The 12,756-nt window shown below is 35.6% G+C and overlaps 1 long non-coding RNA gene across 1 annotated transcript in view; it reads right to left on the bottom strand.

The window, feature by feature from the left end:
- Positions 1-839: 839 nt before the first annotated feature.
- Positions 840-12,756, bottom strand: part of LOC310910421 — a 331,268-nt gene continuing 319,351 nt past the window's right edge. Inside the window, exon 5 of the long non-coding RNA XR_014590340.1 lies at positions 840-941. This is a non-coding gene — a long non-coding RNA (uncharacterized lncRNA). The remainder of the gene's footprint in view (positions 942-12,756) is intronic.

Below are 12,756 nucleotides of genomic sequence, written 5' to 3'. Positions count from 1 at the left end.
AATATTTTACATGACAGCACAGCAGCTGTCTACCACATATTAAGCAGATTTATTCTGTTTGTAGAATGGAACAGGTTATTATTATTTTAATAGCCACTTTGAAAAAAATGTTCATGGAGATATTTATTTCAAAGGCTTCTAGTGTTTTGCTAATACAAACTTGGTTTTGTCTTCTCACAACTCTATTTTATTCATGTGTTCACTACAAAAATGATAGACATTCTTGTTAGAAACATTAAAAAATAGGAATATTTTGAATAAAGTTAAAACGGAAGCCTTGTGTAATTTTTGGTTGATTCATCCTTTATTTATCCTGAGAAACAAAATTATTCATACTACCCAGCTGCTGTCTTGAGGCATATGCTTTAATATACCAGTAAACATAGGGTACATTGGATTTTTCTTTTCTAAATAAAATATTTTAGAAGTAGTTAAGAGGAAAAACTACCACAAACGTCTTAAAGAAAATTATCATTGTAGCATAAAGGAAATTAGGGAAACAAGGTAGACTAAAGATCCTCTGCCTACAAAATCTTTTCCTATGGTATAATACTGAGCTATTGCATTCTGATTATTCCAATCAGTTCTGATTATTTCAGCTCCTGTGTCAAGCATCAGCAGTGCAGAGTATAATGGCAATAGCACACAGCTAAAAGCAAGGGGCAGGGCCAAAAAATACACTGAGCTATTTCTTCTCTACAAGGAAAAGCATTTACTGTACTGGAAAAACACAGACGTGCCTGTAAACAGATATGCCCATTAAATCAGTTAGTCAGCAAGGTCCCTTTCAAAAGAGCAACATGGAAAACATCTTCTCAGGTTTTACTTAACTTTCTGTTCAAAGGATGGATGTTGAGCCTCAGGGATCAGCTGGTGACATGAAAATCTATCTTCCAAATCACTCGGGTGTTTTTCAGTAATGAGTTCCCACTTCCCTATCCCTGAAAGGCATGGCAAATAGAGTCATAGATCAAAGCAGCACATAGCTGGGTGAGTACAGCTATGGAAGCTAAAATGGCAAGGGCTGCTGTGTGGTAATGAAAAGGGCCATCACTAAAGATTTACTCTAGAATTCAAAACTGTCACTTTCAATTTGAAACAAGGGATCCATTAGCTTAGTGCACTTTTTATTGTTATTGATTTGCAATCTTTTACTTTCTTTTAATTTCAAACTGTCATTGAATGCATAACTGTTTTTTACTTCATGGAATAAGCCTTGATGATTTTGCTCTCAAATAATTATTCTCAAACCACGTTTTCCTCCTGCATCAGCTTTTTAATGAGTTTCATTAATATAGGTTTCCATTTACCTTAATTATATTTTTGGCAGATTTGCTTTTAGCCACGTCTCACCTTACCACAGTAGTGTTTTGTCACATCCTCTGGTTAAGCCAGAGTGGCCCTGAACAATTATTTCTTCTACTAAAGTGTGTGTGTGGGCAGGGGGCTAAAGTGCATGGGCACTTTTATTCATACCTGATAAAAAAAGTCAACCTGCCATTCTCCCATCTAACTTAAGTAAGTTACAAGGAAATCAGCTACTTTCCTCCTTGGTAAGGAGAAACTATTCAAAACAATACAACTAAAAGTGTAAGAGGAATTCAAGGACTGCAAGTCCCAAATATAAAAACTATGACAATAATCTGAGACAAATGTCATACTGAATTATATTTACAAAGACCAGAAAGCAGTAATTCTGATATTTAATCAACACCTTTGTCCCTGTGCATTCAGCCAAGCAAAACAATACATATTTTTATCTCAATCCAGTGAAGGCCTCACATATACACCTAAATTTCAATTAAAAACTAATATAAGGAGATCATTTGTATAAATTAAATACATCATAAAGACTTCACTGGATCAGGATCATAGCTCCCTGCAAGATTGAAGCTGATGTCATTAAACCTTAATCTGAAAAATCAATTTAACATTCCTTGAGATAAAAATATGGACACCTTAAATGGGTTATGACCATTCACTAGCATTAATAATACTAGAATGATACTAATATAATCACAGAATCACAAACTGTGTCCAGTTGGAAGTGACCACAGTGGGTCATCTGGTCCAACCTCCCTGCTCAAGCAGGGCCATCCCAGAGCACAGGGCACAGGATTGTGTCCAGAGAGATCTTGAGTATCTCCAGTGAGGGAGACTCCACACCCTCTCTGGGCAATGTGTTCCAATGTTCAGTCATTGGCACAATAAAGATATTCTTCCTTGTGTTCAGGTGTAACTTCTGTGCATCAGTTTCTGCCTGTTGCCTCTTGTCCTATTGCTTGGCACCACCAAGAACAGCCTGGCTCCATCCTGTGATTCCCTCCTGTCACATACTGAGATACATTTATTGAGATCCCCTCTCAGTCTTTTGTTCTTGAGACTGAACAGGACCGGCTCTTTCAACTTTCCCTTGTAAGCGAGATGCTCCTGTCCCTTAATCACTTTTGTTGCCCTTCACTGAACTTGGTCTAGGAGCTCCAAGTCTCTCCTGTCCTAAGGAGCTCAGAACTGGACACAGGACTCCAGATGTGCCTCACTCACCAGGGCTGAGGGGCAGGATCCTTTCCCATGATCTGCTAGCAATGCACTTCAATGTATCCCAGGATCTCATTGGCTTCTTGCCTGCAACTGGCTGAGGGACAGCTTTTTTTCCACCAGGAGCCCCAGGTCCTTCTCCACAGAGCTGCTTTCCAAGAGCTCAGCCCCCAGCCTGTGCTGGTGCAGGAGGTTATTCTTCCCCAAGAGCAGGACCCTGCACATGTCCTTCTTGAATTTCAGAAGGTCCCTATTTGCCCATCTCTCCAACCTGTCAAGGCCCTTCTGAAGGGCTGCACAGCCCTCTGGGGTATGGGCCACTCCTCCCAGCTTTGTGCCTGCAGGGAACCCTGCTCCTTCCTCCAAGTAAGTGATGAATTATTTAAACAACTGTGAGCCCAGTATTGAACCCTGGTGGACAGCACCAATGACAGGGCTCCCACGATACCTTGTGGTGTTGATTACGTCCTGCTGGGATCTGCCACTCAGCCAGTTCTCAATCCACCTCACTGTCCACTCAGCCAGTCCATATTTCCTGAGTTTGCCTGCAAGAATGTTGTGAAAGGTACTGCCAACAGCCTGCCTGAAGCTGAGACTGACAATATCCACTGCTTTCCCCTCATCCACCCAGGTAGTTGTTTCATTGTAGAAAGAATTCAGATTGGTCAAGCATTGGTCAAGATTTACCTTTAACAAATCCATGCTGACTACTCCCAATCACCTTCTTGTAATCCCTGTGGTTAGAGATGGCTTCCAGAATGAGCTGATTGTTACTTGATCCAGGGATGGAACTGAGAATGACTGCCCAGAAGTTCCCTGGATCCTCCTTCTCGCCATTTTTGAAGACTGGGGCAACTTTTGCTTTCTTCCAGCCCTCAAACATATCTCTCGATCACCATGGCCTTTCAAAGATGACCATAAGTGTCCTCATTAATGTGTCCACCAGTTCTCTCAGCACTAATGGATACATCCCCTCAGGCCCCATGGACTTGTAGATGACAAATTTTCCTAGTTGTCTTCTAACCCAACTCTCTGGACCAAGGGAAAATCTTCTAACATTCCTTTACCTCTCTAGGTCAGAGATTCCCAAGGGCTGATCTTGTCAGCGAAGACCAGTGCAAAGAAGGCTTTCAGTAATTGTGCTTCCTCTGTATCCTTTGTCACCAGGACCCTCCTCCATTTACCAGTGGGGCCACGTTATTCTTAGTTTTTCATTTTGTAATTGGTGTTTTTAAAGCAGCCCATCTTGTTGATCTTGACACCCCTGGCCTGATTTAATTCCAGATGGGCCTTGGGCTTATCCCATTTCTACTTTCTCTGAAAACCTTTCTATATTCATCCTAGTGAATGAATATACCACCATGTTTCTAATTCCTGTGTATTTCTTCTTCCTACTTGACAGAATGACAGAAATTCTTTATTCACCCATGCAGATTTCTTCTCCTCTTGGTCCAATTTCTTGCTTATTAGAATGCATTTCTCTTCAGCCTGGGGGAAGCAATTCTTGAATATCAACCAACTCCCTTGGACCACTCTTCCCTGCTGATCCCAGGAGATTCTTCCAAGAAGATCCCTGAAGAAGCTAAAGTTAGCTTTTCTGAAGTCAATGGTTGTAATCTTATTTGTTTCCCTGCTTCCTCCTCAACCTGTTATGAACTCCACAGTCTCATGGACACAACAGCTGAGGCTCCTCCCAACCCTTATAATATTAAAATCTGTGTACTTGACTTGTAAATATATTTTATAATATAGTGACACATGAATCTTTTTCCCTTGAAGCAAAACAAACAAACAAACAAACAAAGAAACAAACAAACAAACCCAAAAGCATTTTACAATATTGTAGCTCTGTCTGTATCATCATAATATGCCTGCAGCAGCACCACATTTTATTTTGTCATGGCCAAATGTCCAAAAAGTTAAGTAGAACAGTTTGGTTTTGTTTCCAAAGTTCTCTTATACTGGGTTTCCATGGCTGAAAGTACTTGGATACAGAAATTCCTGTCAAAAAATGCAATACTTCATCTGCAGACAGCTTAGTTGATCTGTAAACTCTGAAGTCCGTGTACTTCCAATATACAACTTTTATGTCGATAAGATAGATGCAACCTGAAACCTAAAAAATTATCTTAAACCTGGTGCTGACCACAAACAAAAGTTCTAGTTTAGACAGAATTTCTGGATTCCTGACTCTGAACAGTCATAAAAGTTCCTGTCCCTGGAATTGTTTGAGGTCAGGTTGAGCAGGGTTCTGAGCAACACAATGTAGCTGACCAGATGACCTTTAAAAGTTCCTTCAAACCCAAACCATTCTAGGATTCTGTGAAACTCACTGACACACTTTCAGACTTTAAATATTTTACTGTGTTCCTATCTTTTACTTTATTTTGAAATTTAACTGAAACATGAGTATTAAGGTTCACTTTCTAATCCACAGAAGAGATACTTAAGCAAATCTCAAAAAGTGATTTTATGAAATTAATTCTCTCAAAGATACATACCATTAAATCTTTACCTCAAAGAAGATAACAGTTATTTTTCTAAAGACTGATTTTGTAAAAAAAAAAAAAACAAAACCAAACCAAAAAACCAAGAAAGTATTATAGGAGTACCTGGTTTTGTCAAATAAGTAATATTTCTCTGTAATATAACTCTTATTCAATAATATACTTTTTATTTTCAAGTTGTAACCAATTTTTAATGATATTTAGGACTGCATTTTTCAATTTTTCTGGCATGAAAATTAGCTCTGTAAAAATTCTAGCCAATTTTAGATCTTTAGACCATACCAAACTATCCTCTCATTATGTTTACTTTCTTAATGCTCTCTCTCTCACTTCATTGTAATCTGTATTTTTAGATGAGGAACTACATTTGAATAGAGATATTATAATGGCAGCATATCAAATGCAATCAGCCAAATAACTTTTCTTTTTTATATTTTCTCTGGAAAACTAGAATAATTGAGGTAGACAGTCTTTCATGAAAATATTCCAATTAGGAGTTAGATGAGGACTGCTGAATTTTTGCACAGAGTTTTCTCATATGATTCATTTGATAAATTATTTTTTCTGTCTTTCATTTTCAGCACTTCCTTTAAACATATCTACATCCCAAACAAAAGGAATCTTAGATTAAAAACAATCATTAGGAATGCACATTTTATAAATAACTGAGCTAATGAGATGAAAAATTATACAAAGAATTATTTTACAAAAATATGCATATTGCCTTCTGATTTACCAGAAACCATACAAAGAGTGAAATAAAAAGTCCTGTCTCAAAGCATTTCTGTGTTTTTTTCAAAGCTGAAAATTAAATTCACTTATGTGAAAAGGTGCAACAAAGGAAGCAAGATGCCTCAAATTTTCCCAATATAACTTTGTTTCTCTCTCAAGTATTAGTTTAAAATCCCAGACCCAGGAAATGCTTGGGATCTCACCTAATCAGATAACTGAAGATAAATCAAATGACAAAGCTGGCAAAAATCTCAGGCCTTGATACTTCAGTTCCAGTCCAACAAAGTTATTAAAAGAAAAAAAAAAAAGTATTAACTGAGTAATTTACACCTCTAAGGATGTTCAGGTATCTTTTCCTTTGTATCCCAAAGATACTTTAGTGCACATTCCAGATCATAAGACCTAGTTTTAAGATATTATCTGTCTATGTAAAATGGTACAGTTCAGCCACACATACACATTCACTGCTTAGTAAATAGACCCCTGATCATTCTCTCTAATGCTTTCCAGTGTCTAAGTTTTCTTCTGAATCTCCTCACACTTTCTACCCTTAACATCACAACCAGATTTTCCAGAAATACATCTTCTGCCACTTAGCAAACAGTATTCAGGAAATTCCAACATACTCTAGCAAATTAAAAATATTCTTTCGAAACCCTCAGATACTTGGCTAGTCTTGGACTTATACCACTTAAAGTTCAGCACATGTTGGAGGCATGGATTGAATCCTTCTCCTGCAATATGAGAGACTCATGTACCAGAACTTTTGATTCTACAGTCAGGGCACCTTCAAAGACATAGACCAGAAACAGTCTTGTTAGAGGTGCTTAATTTAATGGAACAGTATAGTTTCTGCCCACTAAGGAATCCTTTTTTTGTGCCCTAGGCTTTTCTACTACATAGATAGCCACATTTTCCTAGCAAATGGCCTAAAACGAAATTAAAAGTAGACTACTTGTTTTCAACTTGTATTTAACTTTCTTTCTGTTAGTGACCAGGATTACTGCACATTTTATTTCATTTAGACTTGATCCTGTGAAGCAGTTGACACTAGGTGCTCAAATGTACAGAAAAGATTTTTAGAAAACATGTCAACAGTTGACAAGTCTGCTTTCTACAAAGATTTTAGAAATTTCTAAATGCCACTGGTACATAAACAGATTATATGGTATAGCTGTAGTCAACTCCACTACATTCCCTTTTGGCAGATAATATGTTCAATGTGCATAAGTGTGCTATCTGACCATCACGAATCTGATTTCTACAGCTGCAATTATTTGTCACTCCAACTTACACTAATATTCAGCCATGCAATCTTAGGTGAATTCACTGGAATTCACAGCTAATTACAAATCTTTTATAAAAGTTTGTTTTAGGAGGGAAAACTCCTAAAACAAGAAATTACACAAAAATGGCAAATATTCTTTTCATCATTCAAGAAATGTGCACTACAAGGACATTTTTTTGCTGCACAGAGGAATAACAGAACTAATACAGACATCCAAAATAACCATTTTGGCAACTGCTTATGTTTTCTTGTCTCTTATTAAATGAAGAATTTCTACATCAGCAATAAACCAAGTCTACACTTTCTCTGCCTTCCTTTTCTGCCTTCCAGCACTTGCAGAGAAATTTCTGTTCATGACACTGTAACTCTTGTGCTGACAAACACAGAAAAGGCAAGCACTGGCTCAAAGTCACAGCTCCCAAGCCTGCTTTACAAAGACATAGTTAGGTTTGAACTTGGCATTCTAGGAAGGACAGTGCATGTTAGGTAAAACAAGGGCACTGGTTTCATGTGTTCATCTCACTTTCTCACAGGTCTTCTCAGTTACCTCAGTTCTACATAATCCTTTTCCTTAGGTACAGATCTGAGAGAGAATTCTTTCAAAAAGCAGCAATGCTAATGAAATGGATTCTTAGCAGCTATTACCACCTGCTCTTATGTAGTTTGCACATAAAAGAGGATGGAATGTATTTTAGGATCAGAAAGCTCTGCTGGATATCTAATTCCTGTTCCTACTTTGGTCTAGATTGTCCTTAAAAGGGTATTTTTTATTACTATATCAAAAATGTTGTTAACCAAGATATTTGGCTTTATCTACTTTTTTAAATGCATTTATGCTGGAAATTAATTGGTTTCAGTTTCATACAGCTCTTTAGAAGTCTCCATAATTTTTCTAATATAAAATGTAAACACAATGTGTATGTGTTTCTCTCATTACACAGCGTACAATTAAGGCATAAGCTAAATCCTGAGACCTTGATATTTTACCAAAAGCCATTCTTTCATTTCATCTTCTGTAGTAGATTTTTTAAAATAAATATACTGGATACATGAACATACATGACTAGGAACTGGCTCTAGGTAAAGACATTAATATAAGTCTTTGATTAACAATAGCCAAAAGTTAAAATTAAAGGGTAATCTTGCTTAGAATTATTTCGTGTTCAAATTATTCTTGCAAACAATACAAAAATAGCTAGTCTTATACAGCATATCATAACAAAACTAATTTTTTAATCTTTGAATTGAAACTATTTCAAAGTATATTTGGTAACAGTCAACAACTTAAGCTTATTATTCAAAATTATTAATGTTGTGTAAAATACATTTACAGGGATTGTTTTAGAGTAACTTAACTATCCACGAACTTAGATAGGTTCCATGCCATCCAAGAGAAAGGGTGCTGCTTGCAGAAGAGAAATACCCATATAAAAACACTCAAAGAGATAAAAGGCTAAATCATATCATTTTACCTGTCAGCTGAGCTTTCTAAATACCATTTTCTGGGAGGATAATACATGTGCCATCAGCACAACCGTTACTTCTTGTTCTGTTTCAAGTTTTCATGCAATTTAGGAATTTATGTCAAAAACTACCCTGCTTTTGAACAAAACAAAACAAAACAAAACAAACCCCAAAACAGAAAAACCTCTGAAATTAAACATTTTTCATGCATGCATTAAATTTGACATAACAAATGAAAAATTTCCTTGTTGGAAAACTCCAAACCATTCAATTTATGTTTAATTTCAGCTTGGCGATGAAACAAAGAATTAAATCATGTGAATAAATTATCTGCATAGCTCAACATGTTAGTGAGTCAAAATGTGAGCTAATGCAAAAGAATCATCAATTGGGTGCCATCAATGTCCCAACAGCTGAATACCACACTATAAAATAAAAGAGATTTTTATTTTTATTGTATAAAAAAGATTTGAGGCGTGAGGGTCATTTCAATTGAGCTAAATAAACCAGCAGTTTATTTTTCTAGAGTAGGAGATACCTACTTGATAAAATATAATCAAATTTGATAGTAACAGATCAAAATTAACAAATAAGTACTTTCCTGCTTAATAGCAAACAAAGCAGGTTTTTATTCTGTTAAGATTTCCCCTTTAGGATGTTACAAGCTTACAGGTGCTGCAAGTATTTGGAAGAAAATCAAATCCATTTGTAATTTTGACTAATAAACTAACAGACTAACAAGTTAAATGTCTGTTGCAATTGCTACCTTTTGAAAGTAATTCAATGAGAATAAGAAGTAAAAAAGTAGAAAGACATTTTTGGTTGATTTCAACCAAATTTTATGAGTTTTTGAAGTACTGAATCTGCAACTTAAGCATAGGAAGAAGTCAAGAAAATATTGCTGGAACTCATAATTTTGAAAACAACTTTTCATATGCAAACTTGATCTAAGGTCGTGCTGCAAATAACAGCCTGAAAAGATGGCAAAATTGCTTCAGGGAGAAGATGTTTTCTCCATTCATCTCAATGGAGCCGTTCACTTTAACAATAATCTCTAAAACATAAGAGTCAGTTTTAATAAGTTACTGGAGAAATATGATCCCAAAGTCGCAAGCTATCTTCACACTTCACTGATGCTAAGAATAAGAACCTTGCAGAATACACAAAAGCTCGTTTGCACTTAAAGTACTGCATTATCTGCAACTTCAAATGGTGAGGGTAGTAAAGGCAGCTTTACTTGAGTAGAATAAATTTTGTATAGGAAAGTCCTGAGGGAACATAACTCAGTGCAGCTCTATTTCAGTAACTGCTTCAGAGAGCAGATGAACTATCTTCAGAAACTTGCCTAGTCTGGTTTACAAAAAACTGCTACATCCACTCAGAAACTGGCATACTGTCTAAACATCTGTATTTTTCTGATGTCATAAGGGTATAGGTTGTTATTGAAATGTCAGCCTTTCCAATGTGATTTTCTCTTAATTGTTTTTAGATACTCATAGGCCCTAAAACATTGAATTCCATCACTAGAAAATGAAACACAAGCATCATTATAGCTTATAAACTTGCTGTCAAACCAGGCCAGTGTACGCATTTTAGTTCTTTTCATTTGAGCACATAAGTCTTCTTTATTAGTAGACGTTCAAGATGTCAAATAAAAGTTTTATTTTTCTGTTTGGAATAATTATAGATTTATGCCCTTTATAATCAAGTAAAAATAAGATTAAATCAATAGGAAACTTCAAAAGTATATGAAAGACTCTCAATTGATTTAACCAGTGGGGTTTTCTTTTTGTGAATAAGACTCTGAAGAGGCAGTTGAGGAATATTCAGAATATGGTTCTGACCAGAGCAGAAGTAGGAAGAACTAGCAGGTACTTTACTCTTCCTGTTTTGATGCTCTTCCTCTGTTATTTGGATTTCAATATTAAACTATTGCATTTACAAAACTATAAAATAATCAGGAAAAAAAACCAAACCAAAACAAAACAAACAAACAAACAAAAAACCAAACCAAAACAACAACAACAAAAACACACTAGGGGAAAAGCTCTGAAAAGTCTGGGGAAGTTTACTTTCTTCCAGTAAACATGTTGGTTTCCTGCCAAACAATTAAAAGTCACTCTTCAGTTGTAAGAATGTAAGGAAAACTTTTCAGAGTAGAGAGGAAGTGCTCATCCTCTGGACTCTTTTCTAGTCACAGGAAAACTCAGAAATATACAGCTTCATAGCTTACTGATCCAACACTGAAACACGATCAACAGAAAAGGACATCACAATCTAGATAAATAAATACAATCATCCTGGGTTATCCTGGGATTTATTGATGAGTATATACTTCTCTTAGAAAAGGAGGGGATTTATTTCTGCGGACACATGTTGGTAGCCAGAAGAAAAGTCAAGACATTCTAATACATTTTAAGCCAAACAGAACAGCAATATGGACAGAAATATTCAGTTTCAGTCTTAGGGAGGTCTGCAGCCTCAGAGCCCTAAGCCCCCAAGAAACTGCCTCATGCCATTGCTGATTGTGCTTTCACTTTACACAAGTTATATTAGAAAACTGCTTTGAGATTGCTTTCTTAAAATTAACACTGGCACAGAAAGACTCACAAATGCTAATATCTCATTTGTCTTTCATTAAAATTAAAATTAATTAGATATAATGACCAAATTCACCAATCATTTTGGAGAAGGCAGATTATTTGAAAAGAGCTTTCATCATTAGTAATACTGACAGGTCCTATTGTTTTAGTGTATTTTGTTATGCTGGGTTTATCTTTAAAACACTACTCCAAGAATGAATCTGTTTTGCAAAATCATAATTTTCATGCTTTTCTTGTAACCAGATTTTAATGCTGCGTATATAAAAAGGTAAAAGAAAACAAAACCCACCAAATCCTCACAAAGAATCTCCCCTACAAGGCCAAACAACCAAACAACAAAAACAATCACAAAACTTCTACTATCTAAATGCTCAGAGATTCAGAAAAATAAAGGAATGGAGGTTTTTAGGATCTGATTCAGGGTTTTAAATGCTTTAAATGGTGAGAATGTTCAATTGTGCTAATTCAGTTGGGCACAGACTGTAATGTTCTGCATACTCAGATAACATCTAAAGAATAAAATGTTATCTTATGCCAGGAAGGAGTCCTTGAAACAGTTTAATATATGTTCCGAAACGTTTAATTACTGGAATATTTTGCCACTGTATCCTAGAATCAACAGTGGCTTTTTGCATGAATTATCACAAAGAACATAGTCTATAGTAACTTATTTTTCAGCAGTGACTTAATTCTTATTACTCTAAGTAAGCTTCATTAAACTAATTGACTTAGCTGGAACCACTCACAGTACTTAAGGTTTGCAGAACTGCAAGAATTAGCTGTACTGGAAAAGTTGAGAATAACACAAGTATTTCTGCCTCTAGTGAATAAAAGTGAATTATTTGATTTATGATGTATCAAAAAATTAGCTGAAAAACTATAACTGGCATAGCTTTTATAATGACAGCTCGTACAGAAAAAGAATATCAATATTTATATTTTCTGAGCTTTCTGAAGAAATCAGTAAGTACATTTGTGACAATTCCATTTTCTTATCTAAAACCTCCAACAAGACAGATATATTTCTACTCAGATCCATTACTTACAGGGAAGAAGGATGGTCTTGTGCTTGTGGTCCAGTCATAAAACTCCTCCACAGCTCTATTTCAGACTACTCATGCAACCTTAGGCAAGTGACTTCATTATTGGGGACCTCAGTTTCTTCAGATCCTCCCCATACTAAAACTGTAATTTGCTTCTGTAAGAATTTTGCTGTGTTTGGATGGTTGAACATTATGGAGGAACATCAATAGAATATGGCTGCTATATACGTACTCTAAATACACAACTGGGTTTTCAAAAGGTCTAAGAAACTAGTAGTTAAAATAATAAATTAAAAAATACAAGAAATATACAACTGTTAAGGCCTGTCTGCCCAAGTTTTGCCTCAGTTATTTCTAAGTAAACAGATGTACAGTATTTTATTAAATCATAACTAATTATGAGGTTAAATTTACTAACATTGGGTGACATATTCCAGAATATGAAGTAGGAAAGAAATCACAGAAATGTCAGCCCCTTCACTGATAAGACAGCTTCTCTGAATAGATTTTCTTTCAAGATTTAATTTTAATTATCATTAAATCAGTCTTCAGATTTTCTATCAAAAATCACTATTTTGATA

The sequence above is a fragment of the Zosterops lateralis genome (assembly GCF_965231275.1).
Source record: "Zosterops lateralis genome assembly, chromosome: 6".
NCBI classification, from domain to species: domain Eukaryota; kingdom Metazoa; phylum Chordata; class Aves; order Passeriformes; family Zosteropidae; genus Zosterops; species Zosterops lateralis.
The sequence above is the reverse complement of the archived record's forward strand: the minus strand, read 5'-3'. Positions and strand labels throughout refer to the sequence as shown.